Source organism: Bubalus kerabau, chromosome 19 (genome assembly GCF_029407905.1).
Source record: "Bubalus kerabau isolate K-KA32 ecotype Philippines breed swamp buffalo chromosome 19, PCC_UOA_SB_1v2, whole genome shotgun sequence".
Lineage (NCBI taxonomy): Eukaryota > Metazoa > Chordata > Mammalia > Artiodactyla > Bovidae > Bubalus > Bubalus kerabau.
In genome coordinates, this window is record NC_073642.1 from 52,673,212 (window position 1) to 52,692,318 (window position 19,107).

The 19,107-nt window shown below is 36.8% G+C and overlaps 1 long non-coding RNA gene across 1 annotated transcript in view; it reads left to right on the forward strand.

The window, feature by feature from the left end:
• The window catches only part of LOC129634297 (uncharacterized), a 75,139-nt gene that overhangs the window by 17,698 nt on the left and 38,334 nt on the right, over nucleotides 1-19,107 (forward strand). The gene's annotated exons all lie outside the window — the stretch shown is intronic.

The window sequence follows — 19,107 nt, forward strand, 5'->3', positions numbered from 1 at the left end:
GCATTGCCTCTTTTTGAGACTGAATGAAAACTGATCTTTTCCGGTCCTGTGGCCACTGCTGAGTTTTCCTTATTTGCTGGCATATTGAGTGTAGTACTTTCATAGCATCATATTTTAGGATTTGAAATAGCTCGACTGAAATTCTAAAACCTCCACTAGCTTTGTTTGTAGGGATGCTTCCTAAGGCCCACTTGGCTTCTCATTCCAGGATATCTAGCTCTAGGTGAGTGATCACACCATTGTGATTATCTGGGTCATGAAGATCTTTTTTGTATAGTTCTTCTGTGTATTCTTGCCACCTCTTCTTAATATCTTCTGCTTCTGTTAGGTCCATACCATTTCTGTCCTTTATTGACCCCACCTTTGCATGAAATGTTCCCTTGGTATCTCTAATTTTCTTGAAGAGATCTCTAGTCTTTCCCATTGTATTGTTTTTCTTTATTTATTTGCATTGATCACTGAGGCAGGTTTTCTTATCTCTCCTTGCTATTCTTTGGGACTCTGCATTGAAATGGGTAGGTCTTTTCTTTTTTCCTTTGCGTTTTGCTTCTCTTCTTTTCACAGCTATTTGTAAGGCCTCCTCAAACAACCAATTTGCCTGTTTGCATTTCTTTTTCTTGGGGATGGTCTTGATCACTGCCTCCTGTACAGTGTCATGAACCTCTGTCCATAGTTCTTCAGGCACTCTGTCTATCAGATCTAATTCCTTGAATCTATTTCTCACTTCCACTGTATAATCATAAGGGATTTGATTTATGTCATACCTGAATTGCCTAGGGGTTTACCCTACTTTCTTCAATTTAAGTCTGAATTTGGCAATATGGTGTTCATGATCTGAGCCACTGTCAGCTCCCTGTCCTATTTTTGCTGACTGTGTAGAGCTTCTCCATCTTTGGCTACATAGAATATAATCAATCTTATTTCAGTATTAACTATCTGCTGATGTCCATATGTAGAGTTTTCTCTTGTGTTGTTGGAAGAGGGTGTTAGCTATCACCAGTGTGTTCTCTTGGCAAAACTCTATTAGCCTTTGACCAGCTTCATTTTGTACTTCAAGGCCAAATTTGCCTGTTTCCTGAGATGTCTTGACTTCCTACTTTTGCATTCCAATCCCCTATAATGGAAAGGATATCTTTGTTGGGTGTTAGTTCTAGAAGTTCTTGTAAGTCAGTTCAGTTCAGTCGCTCAGTCATGTCCAACTCTTTGCGACCCCATGGACTGCAGCACACCAGGCCTCCCTGTCCATCACCAACTCCCAGAGTTTACTCCTGGAGAAGGTCTTGTAGGTTTTGTAGAACCATTCAGCTTCTTCAGCATTATTGTTTGGGGCTTAGACTTGGATTACTGTAATACCGAATGGTTTGCTTTGGAAACAAACAGAGATCATTCTGTAGTTTTTGAGATTGCATCCAAGTACTGCATTTCAGACTCGTTTGTTGATTATGATGGCTACTTCATTTCTTCTAAGGGACTCTTGCCCACAGTAGTAGATATAATGGTCATCTGAATTAAATTCACCCATTCCAGTCCATTTTAGTTCACTGATTCCTAAAATGTTGATGCTCACTCTTGCCATCTCCTGTTTGAGCACTTCCAATTTGCCTTGATTTATGGACCTAAAAATCCAGGTTCTTATGCAATACTGTTCTTTACAGCATCAGACTTTACTCACATCACCAGTCACATCCACAACTGGGTGCTGTTTTCACTGTGACTCTGTCTCTTCAAAGGATGCTCAAACTACTGCACAGTTGCACTCATCTCACACGCTAGTAAAGTAATGCTCAAAATTCTCCAAGCCAGGCTTCAGCAATACATGAATTGTGAACTATCAGGTGTGCAAGCTGGTTTTAGAAAAGGCAGAGGAACCAGAGATCAAATTGCCAACATCTGCTGGATCATCAAAAAAGCAAGAGAATTAAAAAAAAAAAAACATCTATTTCTGCTTTATTGACTATACCAAAGCCTTTGACTGTGTGGATCACAATAAACTGTGGAAAATTCTTCAAGAGATGGGAATACCAGACCACCCGACCTGCATCTTGAGAAACCTGTATGCAGGTCAGGAAGCAACAGTTAGAACTAGACATGGAACAACAGACTAGTTCCAAATAACAAAAGGAGTATGTCAAGGCTGTATATTGTCACCCTGCTTATTTAACTTCTATGCAGAGTACATCATGAGAAATGCTGGGCTGGAGGAAGCACACGCTGGAATCAAGATTGCCTGGAGAAATATCAATAACCTCAGATATGCAGATGACACCACCCTTATGGCAGAAAGTGAAGAAGAACAAAAGAGCCTCTTGATGAAAGTGAAAGAGGAGAGATAAAAAGTTGGCTTAAAGCTCAACCTTCAGAAAACTAAGATCATGGCATCCGATTCCATCACTTCATGGCAATTAGATGGGGAAGGATTGGCTGACTTTATTTTTCTGGGCTACAAAATCACTGCGGATGGTGATTGCAGCCATGAAATTAATGACTCTTGCTCCTTGGAAGGAAAGTTATGACCAACCTAGACAGCATATTAAAAAGCAGAGACATTACTTTGCCAACAGAAGTTTGTCTAATCAAGGCTATGTAGTCACATATGGATGTGAGAGTTGGAGTATAAAGAAAGCTGAGCGCAGATGAATTGATGCTTTTGAACTGTGGTGTTGGAGAAATCTCTTGAGAGTCCCCTGGACTGCAAGGAGATCCAACCAGTTCATCTTAAAGGGGATCAGTCCTGGGTGTTCATTGGAGGGACTGATGTTGAAGCTGAAACTCCAATACTTGGCCACCTAATGCGGAGAGCTGACTCATTTGAAAAGAACCTGATGCTGGGAAAGATTGAGGGCAGGAGGAGAAGGGGACAACAGAGGATGAGATGGTTGGAGGCCATCACTGACACAATGAACGTTGGTTTTGGTACTCCGGGAGTTGGTGATGGACAGGGAGGCCTGGCATGCTGCGGTCCATGGGGTTGCAAAGAGTCAGACACGACTGAGCAACTGAACTGAACTGTTTCTTCATCTTTCTGGAGTTATTTCTCCACTGATCTCCAGTAGCGCATTGGGCACCTACTGACCTGGGAAGTTCATCTTTCAGTGTCCTATCTTTTTGCTTTTCACACTGTTCACGGTGTTCTCAGGGCATGGATACTGAAGTCGTTTTCCATTCCCGTCTTCAGTGGACCATGTTTTGTCAGAACTCTCCACCATGGCCCATCCGTTTTGGGTGGCCTTACACAGCATGGCTCATAGTTTCATTGAGTTAGACAAGGCTGTGATGAGTTTGTTGAATTTGATGTGATGAGTTTTCTTAGTTTTCTGTCATTGTGGTTTTCATTCTGTTGGCCCTCTGATTGATAAGGATAAGAAGCTTATGGAAGCGCCTGATGGGAAAGATTGACTAAGGGGAAACTGGGTCTTGTTCTAATGGGTTGGGCCATGCTTGGTAAATCTTTAATCCAATATTCTGTGACCAGAGGGAGGCCATGTTCCCTCCCTGTTATTTGACACGAGGCCAAACTATGGTGCAGGTAATGAAGATAATTGAGACCTCCTCCAAAATGTCCCATGCTTACACTGCTGCATTGAATGTCCCCAACCTTGCAGCAGGTCACTGTCAACCCATACCTCTGCCAGAGACTCCTGGACACTCATGGGCAAGTCTGGGTCAGTCTCTTTTAGGGTCACAGCTCCTTTCTCCTGAGTCCTGGTGGGCACAAAATTTTGTTTGTTCCCTACAAGAGTCTGTTTTTCCAGTCCTGTGTACTGGCAGCTCTATGGTGGGGTTAACGGCAACCTCCTCCAAGAGGTCTTATGCCATACCCAGGTCTGCTGAACCCAGAGCCCCTGGCCCCATGGCAGTCCACTGATAACCAATACCACCATAGGAGACACTCAGACACAGTTCTGGCTCAGTCTCTGTGGGGTCTCTGGGTCCTGGTGCACAAGGTCTGTTTGAGTTCCTCTAGTGTCTCTGATGGGTACCAGGTTTGATTCTAAACCTGATTTTGCCCCTCCTACTGTCTTGCTGGGGCTTCTCCTTTGCACCTGGACATGGTTTTTTTTTTTTTTTTTTTTTTTTTTTTTTTTTTTTTTGGTGGAATTAAATATTCTCCTGTCAACAGTTGTTCAGCAGCGATTTGTAATTTTGGGGTTCATGCAGTAGAAGATGAGTGCACTCCTTCTACTCCACCATCTTCCTCTGCCACAGGTAACCCACTCCAGTATTAAAATAGAATACCCTCATTAAACAAGTTTAATAAGCTCAAACTTTCAGAGTGTCTACAAGGCCAAATATGTCTATCTACCTCTTATCACCTGTTACAGCTATCAGATGCAAGTTGAAAAGCCTTTCAGAACTGTATCAGAATGGCAACGAGTTAAACATGTATATATTCCTAAGAAATAATAAAATTATCTCTTTTAAAATTATACAATTCCATATAAACAGTCTGTCAATAACATGATATGTCTGAGGAAGTGTTAAGCATAATGGGAGTATTCATTGGAATCAAATGTAGGTTGGTGATATTTATTTAGATATTTCTCTCTCAATAGAAAAGTGAATTTAGGAGCTATCATATTAATTAAGTATAGATAGATAATAGCTTTAACTTTTTTATAATACATAACTTCATCCTATGGATAAAAATGATGAATAATATCTGTGCCTTCCAGAAATCAGAAAGCATATAGTGAAAGCTATCTGTACAAAGCAATCACAATAATACATTTAAAATGTTTTAACAGATACTGAAGCCAAATTCCTAGAGAAGGGAATTTGAATTAACAATCTGCACATATTTTATGGTAATGATAAAAAGAACAACAAACACAGATAAAGATTTCAGTGATTGAAACCTTTCCTTCACCCTCCACTTTCTGTTCTCACTCTTCAGTAAAAGTCTACATGAGATTACATGTGGTAAAAGACAGGCATAAATTAAAGGCAAGTAAGTAAGACAGTTCTGGCATCTATGAATTGATGCAACAAAGGAAAAATGAGTCATTAATGGCCCAACTAGGACATGACAGGCAGTTATGAAGGCTCTAGAACCTACAAAATATTTTAAAGAAAAAAATCTTATTAAATCCCTTTCTCATGTACAAATTGGCATTCCTTTTTTCTTCAGATAAAAAGTAGAGTACAAATAACTTTATACAAGCATCAGTTATCTCTCCAATGCTTTGTAATGAAATAAAATGGTCACTTAACATCACCAAATATGTCTTCATGATAGTTTTAAAGTCATATTTTAAAAAATTTGTATTTGTACTCTACCAAAAATATTTATAGTGCCGAAGAATTGATGCTTTTGAAGTGTGGTGTTGGAGAAGACTCTTGAGAGTCCCTTGAACTGCGAGAAGATCCAACCAGTCCATTCTGAAGGAGATCAGCCCTGGGATTTCTTTGGAAAGAATGATGCTAAGGCTGAAACTCCAGTACTTTGGCCACCTCATGCCAAGAGCTGACTCATTGGAAAAGACTCTGATGCTAGGAGGGATTGGGGGCAGGAGGAGAAGGGGACGGCAGAGGATGAGATGGTTGGATGGCATCACTGACTCAATGGACATGAGTCTGAGTGAACTTCAGGAGTTGGTGATGGACAGGGAGGCCTGGTGTGCTGCATTTCATGGGGTCGCAAAGAGTCGGATACGACTGAGCGACTGGACTGAACTGAACTGAACTGACTGAAAAATATTTATAAAATAAATCTGTACTACCATAGCTTCAAGTAACTCCTACATACCAAATTATTAGACTTTTTTTTAAAAATGATGTACTCCATGATTTTCATTCAAAATGTAAATTTATCCATTTAATTACTTTAAATTATTTTAAGATCTTTAACAAACATAAAAATTCCTAAGCTACCAACTATTATAGCATCTTTATTTTGACTTTTATTGTAATTATATTTTACAATTCTCAGTATTTTTCTGATCCTATGTCTGAATTGTTTCTATCATTGCAATCCATCACTTCTGATTTTAATGTTGAGCTGAAGAGATCCAGTCAAAAATCAATAATGCATAAAACACATGAATTTTGAATATATCTTCAAAGTATTATGATAATAGTAAGTTAAAATTTACTATAATTTTAGGTTTGGTTAATTCATGTGAAACATGTTCATATTCACTATTTTGTTTTCTAAATCTATATTACAGTATTTCCATTGCTTAACCCTCTGTTAGGATTCTTTGGTATAAGAAACAGAGAAATCAAACTCCTATAAACAAAAACATGATTTTTCCCCCTCACTTAGAAGAATCCCAAGGACGGTGGAGCCTGGTGGGCTACCGTCTATGAGGTCTCAAGAGTCGGACATGGCTGAAGCGACTTAGCAGCAGCAGCAGAAGACTAGAAATGTGGTTTTAAGCAGAATTTCATGCAGGTATTTAGAGAAATCATCAAAATCCATTTGACCTCTTTTTCTGTCTCTCTTCCACTTCTCAGTGTTCTGAGAAAAAATGTGGTTGATAATTCCTGATTCACATTCTGCTAGCTGTATTATCCAAATCTGCTTTTTCCTTAAACTTCTAAAATGATAAAATAAATATCTGGGGAAGAATAAAGATCTGGCTTAACTTAACAAATGCCGTGTTTACACAGCTGCATATGATATTATAACTGGAATGTCCTAGAACATGTTCTTAAAATTAAGGCCAGGAAGAAATATACTAGGTAGGCAGCCCCACCCCTTCCACATGAATGGATGGGGAAAGGAGTCCTTGTCCGGAGAAGAGTGAGTCTCTGAACAGACAAAAATCAACTCTAACTGTGATATTAAAATATAAACTTTGAACAGTTAGAAGCATTAATGATAAAAATAAAACATGTCAACCATTTATTAACTAACACATTAATAAGAAGACTAGTGCGATGGTATGAAAGTGAAAGCGAAGTCGCTCAGTCGTGTCCGACTCATCGCGACCCCATGGACTGCAGCCTACCAGGCTCCTCCGTCCATGGGATTTTCCAGGCAAGAACACTGGAGTGTGTTGCCATTTCCTTCTCCAATGCATGAAAGTAAAAAGTGAAAGTGAAGTCGCTCAGTCGTGTCCTACTCTTCACGACCCCATGGACTGCAGCCTACCAGGCTCCTCCTTCCATCGGATTTTCCAGGCAAGAATACTGGAGCGGGGTGCCATTGCTCTCTCCTGCGATGGTATAGCTGGTTCAAATATCACTTGAAGAGCTGAGATACATATAAGTTAATTAAAATAGCATGCAGAAATAAGGTGTTTTTAATAAATAAATTTACAGTTAAAGTAGTACAGGATACATAACCTTTATTATCTTTTCTACTAGAGAAGAGATATTTACATTACATTACTATTGGGTCTATATACTAAACCCATTTGAACATCTGGAAGTTCTCCATTCACATACTGTTGAAGCCTACCTCGGAGAATTTTGAGCATTACTTTGCTAGCATGTGAAATGAATGTGATTGTGAGATAGTTTGAACATGCTTTGGCATTGCCCTTGTTTGGGATTGGAATGAAAACTGACCTTTTCTAGTCCTATGGCCACTGCTGAGTTTTCCAAGTTTTCTGGCATTGCTTCTTAGGAAGCCCAACTGTTTTAAACTATGGTATACACCTAACATTATTATTATTATACAGAATAACATTAGTGTTCCTCAACAGACTGGTTCCAAATAGGAAAAGGAGTACGTCAAGGCTGTATATTGTCACCCTGCCTATTTAACTTCTATGCAGAGTACATCATGAGAAACACTGGGCTGAAAGAAGCACAAGCTGGAATCAAGATTGCCAGGAGAAATATCATCACCTCAGATATGCAGATGACACCACCCTTATGGCAGAAAGTGAAGAGGAACTCAAAAGCCTCATGATAAAAGTGAAAGAGGAAAGTGAAAAAGTTGGCCTAAAGCTCAACATTCAGAAAACTAAGATCATGGCATCTGGTCCCATCACTTCATGGGAAATAAATGGGGAAACAGTGTCAGACTTTATGTTTTTGGGCTTCAAAATCACTGCAGATGGTGACTGCAGCCATGAAATTAAAAGACGCTTACTCCTTGGAAGGAAAGTTATGACCAACCTAGATAGCATATTGAAAAACAGAGACATTACTTTGCCAACAAAGGTCTGTCTAGTCAAGGCTATAGTTTTTCCAGTAGTCATGTATGGATGTGAGAGTTGGACTGTGAAGAAGGCTGAGCGCCAAAGAATTGATGCTTTTGAACCGTGGTGTTGGAGAAGACTCTTGAGAGTCCCTTGGACTGCAAGGAGATCCAACCAGTCCATTCTGAAGGAGATCAGGCCTGGGATTTCTTTGGAAGGAATGATGCTAAAGCTGAAACTCCAGTACTTTGGCCACCTCATGCCAAGAGCTGACTCATTGGAAAAGACTCTGATGCTGGGAGGGATTGGGGGCAGGAGGAGAAGGGGAAGACAGAGGATGAGATGGCTGGATGGCATAACTGACTCGATGGACATGAGTCTGAGTGAACTCCGGGAGTTGGTGATGGACAGGGAGGCCTGGCGTGCTGCAATTTATGGGGTCGCAAAGAGTCGGACACGACTGAGCGACTGAACTGAACTGAACTGAACTGATACCCAACTGTGTTCAGGCCTAAATAAAGGATGTATTTTTGTAACAATTGTGTTTCAGGTACTACACTATGCTAGAAATACATAAGTGGTTAAAGAATGAGGTTGCTCAAAATAATGTAAGGTCATTTATAATGAAAAATGTATGAATAAGTATAACCAACAATACTCATTTACAGCTTAGCATTCAACAATAATGATTCAAATTAAAAGTGAAACAAAGCCTTACTATACATATTAGGTGTTATATGTACTTAAAAATATAGTGAGAACAGACCAGACATTTATAAGTTTTAAAAACTTATGGGGTTAGTATGATTTATACTACATAATCAAAGATGCACATATTATACTATCAATAATATAATAATATATTTCAAAACAATATTTAGAATGGCAGATTTATTCTATTTACTTCTGTAAGGAATGAGTAAAATTTATTTCTCACTTTCCATCACCAGGTAGCAAATAGCCCTTCAATACTTATCAAAACCCAAAAGCAAATCTCTTACGTAGTGGAAACTATTTTTTTTAAATATTATGGGATACTGTCTCCAGTTTCATGTCCTGACTTGATTTGATGGAAACAAAAATCACCTGGAAATGATATTTTTCCAGCTGGGAATACCTTTCAATACAGTTCTCACCCCTTCCCTGTTAGATCTCATTTTATTCCTATATCCTTAAACACTTCAATAGCTTTTTGCTCTCTTTCCATTTACAAGCATGCCAGTGGCATCCCCAAGTTTCTTCTCATCTCACTTTTGATGTTCCTATACAATTTTATGCCTCATCTTTTTCAGCAAGCACAGGGAATATTTTCAAATACATTAAAAAAAATATCTTCCTCAATTTCAAATTGGCAAAATGTATTGTACAACAAGGGATATTCTCCCTAGATTAGCAATTCATTTTATTTGGTGTTCTAGTCATTAGTTTTAAGTCTTATAATTATTTTACCTTTTTTTCTGTAAAATTTTAAGAAGTATAGGCATGTATTTTTATGGGAATATTTGCTTCCTTATGATTATTTATCTCTTTAAGTTGAGATTATTATTAGGGAATCTAAATCATTTTTACAGAATCACTGTTGGACATAACTTGCCAGCATTCTTATAAAATGAAGCAAATGAAACATATATTGGTATAATTTTTAAAGCTCTAAATATTGTGTTTGTTGCAGACATTTTTCTTATGGTTTCTGTGGTCTTGCTTTCAGACAGAATTAAATATTGTTAGATCTGAATTTAATTTGATACTCATTTTCTGCTATCAGCATTGGTATATTAGGCCATGGCCTAATGAGACCAAAATTATTTTCATTTTTATTCTTTAAATCATTTTGTATATTGTCAAATTCAAAACCAGAAAAGCATCTTAAGGAAATTTTCAGACTTCAACTTATATTTTTAATACACAATAGAAATATATGTGCTATCAACTATCATTCATAAATCAGTGAGTGCACTCTTCTTTAGATTTTTTTCCCTATGTAATGTTGATAAAGCATTTGACAAAAGAAGCAATTAAGATATATTATCTGTTTTTATTGCTGACTAAATGAAAACAATACCTGTGAGATAATAATTGAAACATTTTATAAATCAAAATGTCTGGATATCAACAAAGAAGATGATTTACATATAAACATCATTTATGAGTGTCTCACTAATGCCAAGTATATTGCTCAGGAAATCTCAAAGTTACAATGTTAAAATATGGCTTTGCAGACATTCAGTTCAATTCAGTTCAATCGCTCAGTCCTGCCCAACTCTGTGGGATCCCATGGACTGCAATACGCCACGCTTCCCTGTCCTTCACCAACTCTCGGAACTTGTTCAAACCCATGTCCATTGAGTCGGTGATTCCCTCCAACTATCTCATCCTCTGTAGTACTCTTCTCCTGCCTTCAATCTTTGCCAGCATCAGGGTCTTTTCCAATGAGTCATTTCTTCTCAACAGGTAGCCAAAGCATTGGAGCTTCCAGTACCCCTACAATTTTGATGTTTTGAATTAGCAGCTGAATAACTTGGTGATTGCCACTGGGTGCAACTTCCAGAAAGGGCTTGATAAGTAAGGGAGTACTACTACTCCATGGAGAAATTGGGATAAAAGGATAGTTATATGAGGGATTAAAACTCACTTTTTGTGAACTACTTCATACCTGGGGCTGAGTTTACAAAATCTTTTAATCAATTGAAGATCCCTTGAGGTCACTTTTCCCTCTCAATTTATACTACTTAGCATACTCATAAAATCTATCTACTCTTTCTAAATTATAAAATAGTTAAGTGATCAGTATCTGAAGTTGGACAATTTGACATTTAAATCCAGCTGCCTTTGTCTTTTTTCTTTCATTCTTGCCTTAAGCATGCCTAATTTGTCCAGCTGTCTCAAACCATCTTTCTTGTCTCTACATATCACCCTTAAGCTGTTATTTTATACTCAGGATTGATAGTGTAATAATAGTGAGAGTGCTTTCTTTCCCAGAAACATTTCATTTAAAGGTAAATCCTTGTACGAATGTCACCAGTTAGTAGATGAGGAAGGGCATGGTATGTTTTGCAGCTTTAGATACCTCTATTTGTTATAGTCACATTTCTTATTCTAGGGCCAACCATCTACTTCATATAGACATTGGAATTTTTATACCATTCTCCTAATAGAATAAGCAATATAGTGAATTAATTTTAATAAAAAGCTTTGTATGAGGATATCACACATTCAGTTCTGAGCTCAACTAACTGATACCTTTGTGGACTTTTGAGATTTGCTTGAATTTCCAGAGCAACCACTGCCTTTGTTGCTTCATTTGTCGAAACATTTCCTCAAATCATTGTTTGGAGAATTTGTGACAATATATTCAACGGTGACACTGCTTAGTGATTAAAGGCACCATGTACACAGGAAATAATATATTAAAGAACAAATAAATCTATTATGTACCAGGCATTATTCAAGTCTAGGTAATAGATGCCGAAGATATGTCTTGATTAAGATATACCTTAAAAAAAAAAAAAAAGATACACCTTAAAACAATATTCCCAGGGACTCAGTTTTGAAAAGGCCAGTGTCTTACCCATCCTTCCTTCTCTCCCTTTCTTTTTTTCCTTCCTTCCTTCCCATTCTCATTTGACTTTTTATACTCTTCCACTAAATAATCCTAATTAAAATCATATTTAGTCAAAGCTGAAAATAATAAAGTATGTTCAAGGAAGCATAATTAATAACCAGAAAATAGACAAAAACATAGTTGAAACTTCTCTGCACATATGAAATATAATCTTTTATATATATATACATGCATAGACACACACATATGTATATGAGCATAAAGATGGATTTTTATTGCTACTTTGACCTATTTATATTACATGCTATAAACATAATAATTGATTTATAATGATACCACTATATAATATTGTAAGACCTGAAAATATAATTCACAGTCATTATTCTTATTTATTAACTTTTTGCTGTAGGCATAGAGTATAATTTCTTAAAATAATTTTTAAGATACCTGCAGAGGCAGGAATTAGGATTATAGCTGGTTGTAATATGAAGAAATGTTACTTATGACAATCCCTGATATTAACAGAATCTAAATCATTTGGCTGAGAGAAATTCCTAATAACAGTCTATCATAATGAGTTAAACTATAGCTTTAATTATGAATTTTGCAAATTAGAGTTGCTTAATTTATGATATTTACAAGCAGTTTAATATTATCATATTTTAAAACTCAACCTCACTATTTTCATATCTTGTAAACTAAAATGTGTTTCAGGGATATTAAAGTCCTTTTCATGCCAGATTTTTCATTTTACATAGAAAAAGAAAGCATACATAGCATATAGTTTCCTGGGGATTTGTTTCACATTGCTTTAATAGTAAAAGTACAGATGTAAAAAATTCATCTAAGTATTTATCATTAGTTAACTGCTATTTCAAGACAATGTACTCATTATAGATATTTGTTACTGAATTTGGAGAATTATTTATCAGGCTGTAAACCTGCTGAACAGATATAATTTTGGAGGTTGTTGTATTCACTAATTTGGCCAATACTGGGAATTTTTCATCAGTCAAATTCTTATAATGTCATTGAAAGTGAGAATCTAAAAGAAAATTGTTTATCTTTACACAGATAATTATTAATTTATTAATATTCATAGAAAATAGATGGGGAAACAGTGGAAACAGTGTCGGACCTTATTTTTTGGGGCTGCAAAATCACTGCAGATGGTGACTGTAGCCATGAAATTAAAAGACACTTACTCCTTGGAAGGAAATTTATGACCAGCCTAGACAGATTCAAAAGCAGAGACATTACTTTGCCAACAAAGGTCCATCTAGTCAAGGCTATGGTTTTTCCAGTGGTCATGTACGGATGTGAGAGTTAGACTGTGAAGAAAGCTGAGTGCCGAAGAACTGATGCTTTTGAAGTGTGGTGTTGGAGAAGACTCTTGAGAGTCCCTTGGACTGCAAGGAGATCCAACCAGTCCATTCTGAAGGAGATCAGCCCTGGGATTTCTTTGGAAGGACTGATGCTAAAGCTGAAACTCCAGTACTTTGGCCACCTCATGCGAAGAGTTGACTCATTGGAAAAGACCCTGATGCTGGGAGGGAATGAGAGCAGGAGTAGAAGGGGTCGACAGAGGATAAGATGGCTGGATGGCATCACTGACTCGATGGACATGAGTCTGAGTGAACTCCAGGAGTTGGTGATGGACAGGGAGGCCTGGCGTGGTGTGATTCATGGGATCACAAAGAGTTGGACACGACTGAGCGACTGAACTGAACTGAATATTAATACATAATTACTATTTTTCTCTTTTTAGGGTTTAAACATATTTTTCATATATTTTAAAAAACTAGGATAAAATTCCAAATGCTGTCTTTCTTGAAAGCAATTTAACCATTACCCCTTAGCTAATCATTTAATGCTGATGATCTCCAGAATGGAATTTGGTCACTTTGTGATTTCATTCACAAGGCTTATTATTACAAGAAATCAAAGCAAAGGCTTAGGTGAAATAAAAATATTCTTCAAAATGTGTGCCATATTTCTATTCTTCTGTCTAAAATTACATCTATATCTCTAAAATCACTTATATTTAGCAAGAGATACCATAAAGTACTGAGCAGAGAAATGGTAAAATATACATTTTTTATATGGATTGCAGCAAAAGATGTAGTCCAGTAAATTGTGGGAAGGTGAAAATTCATTAGTTGTATGAGATAAGTAAATTATTGTAAACTTATAACTCTTTCAATATATCAGATGGTAAAAAATGAAACAATTAAAAACTATGCTTTCCAAATATCAAAATGAATCCGCCACAGGTATACCTGTGTTCCCTATCCTGAACCCTCCTCCCTCCTCCCAATATTTGGCAAAACTAATACAATTTTGTAAAGTTTAAAAATAAAATAAAATTAAAAAAAATAATAATAAAAACTATGCTTTCCAGAGGCATGAGTAGAAGAGTATTCTTATACTTGGCAGGTTCAGGCATTGTTTTGAAATTAATCAAGCAACATTTATTAAAACTAACATCAAAATAAAAATATAGATGGTCTGTGAACTAGTCTATCCTAAGTCTTGGATCAGTTAAAATGAAGGCACCAAATCCTACAGATTCAAGCAATAATATTTATTAAATGTATTCAAGAAAAACTAAGCAAAATACAAGCCCATCAAGGTGTTTACTGAATAGGAGGCAGGGTAAAGTGAATGAGAAGAAGAAATGAAAAGGAAAAAAACAGTGCATTTCATTACTGTGCACATTATTATACTCTACATACTTCTTTTGCTTCATCAAATGGATAACATTCTGAACGTTACATGGACAATGTAGTGTGTTTCTGTGTGTGTGGTGAGGGGAGGGAAAGAGAGAGGGAGGGAAAGAAGGAGGGAGGAAGGATGTAGGAAATGTACTGGTAAAAAGAGAGAGAATGTGTAGAAATTATTTTTTAAATAAAGTAAAAATAACAAATTATTGAACGGAATGAGTTCTACTTTTCAAGTGAATTTAGTATTGCAAAGTAGCTCTCAAATTCCGTCTATGGGGTTGCACAGAGTCGGACATGACTGAAGCGACTTAGCAGTAGCAGCAGCAGAGGGGTAAGACATTTAAGAGAGGACTTGCTAGTGTTTAAGTGTGTGAGGGTGGTATAAACTGATCAATCTTACATTGGCCTAACTATTTAATATTATTTAGGATGATATTTGACAAGAGAAATAAAAATTTTCTTTGGTCAGAGTAAGCTGATCAGGATCAAAGTATCTCAATTCTGTTGTGAATGTAAAATAATGACCTTTTCACTTTTAGCATATGCAATGTGGCCAGTGCTTCTATTTGTCATGATTAGGGAAGTATGAACACTATTTTCTAGGGTTAAAAAGCCTAATGCAGAGGCCAACACCTGTTTTACCTTTGATCATTTCAAAGGTAAAAACCTTTAGAAAAACCACACACATAAAACCAGAAGAAAATATTCTTTATACATCAATACAAAAATCTATGGCTTTCTTATAGTTCAATGATAACTTAGAGTGAAAAAAAGTAGATACACACCTTTTTCTTCTCCTACAGCATAACATAGATATACATTGCCTTTTTCAAATGTTCAAAAAAGTTAAAAGTTACGTCTTTACATCAGATGAGCTGGAAACTCAAAGGGAGGACCTGAGCCCGATATAACTGTTTCTTTTAAACCATGTCCTTTTGATGGAGCATGAAAAAATGACAGGGGTAGTATTTGCTGAAGCAAATGGTGGTAGCTTCAAAGATTCAGTCATCCTAGAACCACTGGCACATTTCTGGATGTTGATGTAGATGTTAGGGCTATTGGAGCACAAAAGCATTCCTAAATCTCAATAAAAGAATCTATAAGCAATTTTTTTTTCCCAGATAAAAGTACAGAATTAATTCCCACAGAAATATAAAGAATGAAGATTTCTAAAGTTTAAATTATTTATTGGTTAGATATATGCACATATTTACATTCTTATATCTTTAAATGAGGCTAGAAGTCCTTAAATATTTAGAATATAAATAATAAATGTTTATGGATATTATCTAATTTTATGAATTATTTCCATTGCAGCCTTAGACCAAAGTTTTAAGTCCATAAGGTAGAATTTTACTCACTAATAATGCCTTTTTTAGTTTTAGTAATTCATTATTTTAATGTATTCTAAAATGTATCCACATTAACATGATTTCTGACCTGTAGAATTATGAATTTCTAGGAAGCTTTCCATTGTTTACAGTGCCCAAAACAGCTTGATAATATCTATGATGTACAGAATGGCATTTAAGTTATTCAAAAATTTTAGACCAAATTCTAATATGTTGTCAGTAGAACCACCCTAAACAGAATGCATTGCATGAGGAATTGAACACTAGCATAAATTTCTTCTTCATTCTACATCTTGTCTTTCAATTGTATTATATCTTTATGGATGAGCCACTTTGCTGTGCACCCGAAGTATCACAACATTGTTGGTCAGTTATACTCCAATATAAAATAAAGGTTTTTTTTAAGACATTCATATATGTGTCACTATGGCATGCTGAAATACTTTTATTGTTTTTAAGCAAATTACTACTCCCCTGCTATAATGAGGGCTTCTCTGGTGGGTCAGAAGGTAAAGAATCTGCCTGCAATGTGGGAGACCTGGGTTCTAACCCATGGTTGGGAAAATCCCCTGGAGGAGGGCATGGCAACCCATTCTAGTATTCTTGCCTGGAGTATCCCATGAACAGAGGAACCTGGTTGGCTACAGTCCATGGGGTCGCAAAAAGTCAAGCATGACTGAGTGACTAAGCACAGCACACTGCTATAATGAAAAATGGTACAATCAAAATAGTCCCATATGTAATCAGTATTTTATTATAGAGGCTACATTTTTAAAGGTATGTAGTGCCCTAATTCTTTTTCTCTTCCTGAAGATAACCTTCATTAAAAATTATTTCTTTCCTTGAACAGGTAAATGGCATATTTGTAAGTTGACAGTATGTAAGCTTGTGGTAGGATACCTAATGGAGCATAGCAAAAAACAAATGAAGCAATTTGACTGCCTGATAACCATTTCAAGCTACGCTAGTTTCAAGGCAATTATAGCAGTTAGAACATATCCGACTATTCAAACTGTATTTCTGTTAGTGCAAATCTATAACCATTATGTGATTTAAGTAATCTCCAATACTATGAAACATTTCCCATTACTTCATATGGCATGCAGCTAACTGGCAAAGAAAGACTATCATATAGTGAGAAATTTTTCTCTAAATCTGATCCGATTAATTCTTGTGGGTAGTCTCAGGAATCCAGTTCAACTGCCTAAATACATTAATTTCATCCGAAAATCAAAGAGAATGGCAGAAAATAATCTCTAGAGATAAGGAATTTCTTCACTGTCAGCTTTTCTTCATTGTGTAAAAACCCAATGAATAATTTTACATAAGTGTAATTGCAGGGTTTGCATATATGTATTGAAAAACTCTAGAGCAGTTACACTACTATTTTAAAAGTATTACAAATTGTATTGATAATGTTACATCTACTTTGGTTCTTGGGTTAGTTACAATGTACTTAATTTTCTTTTTCAAAAAGATAGGCTGATGTCTATACTGTGCAGTAATAGAATTATCAAGCAAATATTTCTATAACATTCTAATATATTAGTTATACAATATATTGTTTTAATTTCCTAACATTTTTCAGGGATTCCTCTAGGCACTAGGGAAATATAGTAACCGAGTTACAGGCCCTATTTGTAAAGTTTCTGTATTATATAAAAATGCAACAGAAAATAAACTTTCCACTGCTTTATATGACTTGACACTATGTACAAGTAACATGAAAAGAAATGAAAAGAAGATGAAGAGGAGCTGGTGCTAATTTAGCTAGGGAGATCAAGAAAGGTATGATATCTTCTCTGAGGGGTATTTGAGATGAGGAGTGAAATATGGGGGAAAAGTGACCATGTAGATATCTAGAGAAAAGATCTCATAAAGAAAGAAAAGTAACTGTATAGGGCATGATATGGTAATAAAGCTGCCATATCAAAGAACATTAAAGTGGATGCTGGAATGGATCACTCAGGTTTTACCCTCCCAGGACAAAAATATTCCCCACACTGCTGAAAATTTTGATTATACTTGTATCTATGTATTTGTATCTTTATCTATATATCATAAAGCTAGATCAAAGCTCTAACAAGGTAGCGGAGCTAGGGAGCTGCTGCTGCTGCTGCTAAGTCACTTCAGTCGTGTCCAACTCTGTGCGATCCCATGGACTGCAGCCCACCAGGCTCCTCAGTCCATGGGATTTTCCAGGCAAGAACACTGGAGTGGGGTGCCATTGCCTTCTCCAGAGCTAGGGAGGGAGGAGAGCAAAAACCAGAGTCTTATGATTACATTGAGAATTCTGACAGAAGAGTTTTTAAAAAATTAAGAAGCAATTAGGATAGGCACAGTGGTATGCTGGTAAATGTTTAACAACGGACTTGAAAAAGGGCAGAGGGGAATGACTTTATAGTGTGCGTCGGTTCCTGTAGTGCCAACCCTCCCACTATGGCTTATTTCAGCCTATCAGAGCAGAGTCCCTGGAGGCAGAGTTGGGAAAAGACGTGCAGCAGGATACTATAGAGCATTTTCACCATACATGTGTAATAGACCTAAATACCCTCAAGAGCATCGTATTAGTAAAATGTGTAAAATAATTAGGACTAATAAGTTTTGAGTTTTCACTATTTTAATATAATCTATTCAGTTCAGTTCAATCGCTCAGTCATGTCTGACTCTTTACAACTCCATGGATTGCAGCATGGACATCCTGCATGGGTTCCCTGTCCATCACCAACTCCCGGAGCTTGTTCAAACTCACCTCCATCGAGTCAGCGATACCATCCAACCACCTCATCCTCTGTCATCCCCTTTCCTCCTGCCTTTAATCTTTCCCAGCATCAGGGTCTTTTCCAATGAGTCAGTTCTTCACATCAGGTGACCAAATTATTGGAGTTTCAGCTTCAGCATCAGTTCCTTCCAATTATCAGTCCTCACATCATTTATTGTGTTTATATAATTTAATTTTTATAAACAGCTCACAAAATGAATGAAAATTTAAAGATGAGCTCCAACGAGCCAGTTCAAGCCAGAAAGCACACCAGTGGGCAGGATACACGTAAATTATAGAGACAGGTTGAATCTCTAGCAAACAGATACTGAGGTAAAATCAGGAATTCAAAAAGTTTGGGGTGATTAATATTTTTGAAAGAAAAAGTGGAGGAAGCAGGGTTTTGCAAGAGGGGCTGTCAGATTGATATGGTCCTGACATACTCACAGCCAGCCCATTAGTGAGCAAAGATTTCCAGTTACTGGAGTCCCATGTGGGGAAAATTGGCTGAGGTGTATACCATTGCCTCTGTTGTTGACCAGGGATCATTTAAGAAGGCCATGACTGAGAAAGAGATAACAGTGGGATGCTGTTAGCCACTTTCCCTACTACTAGA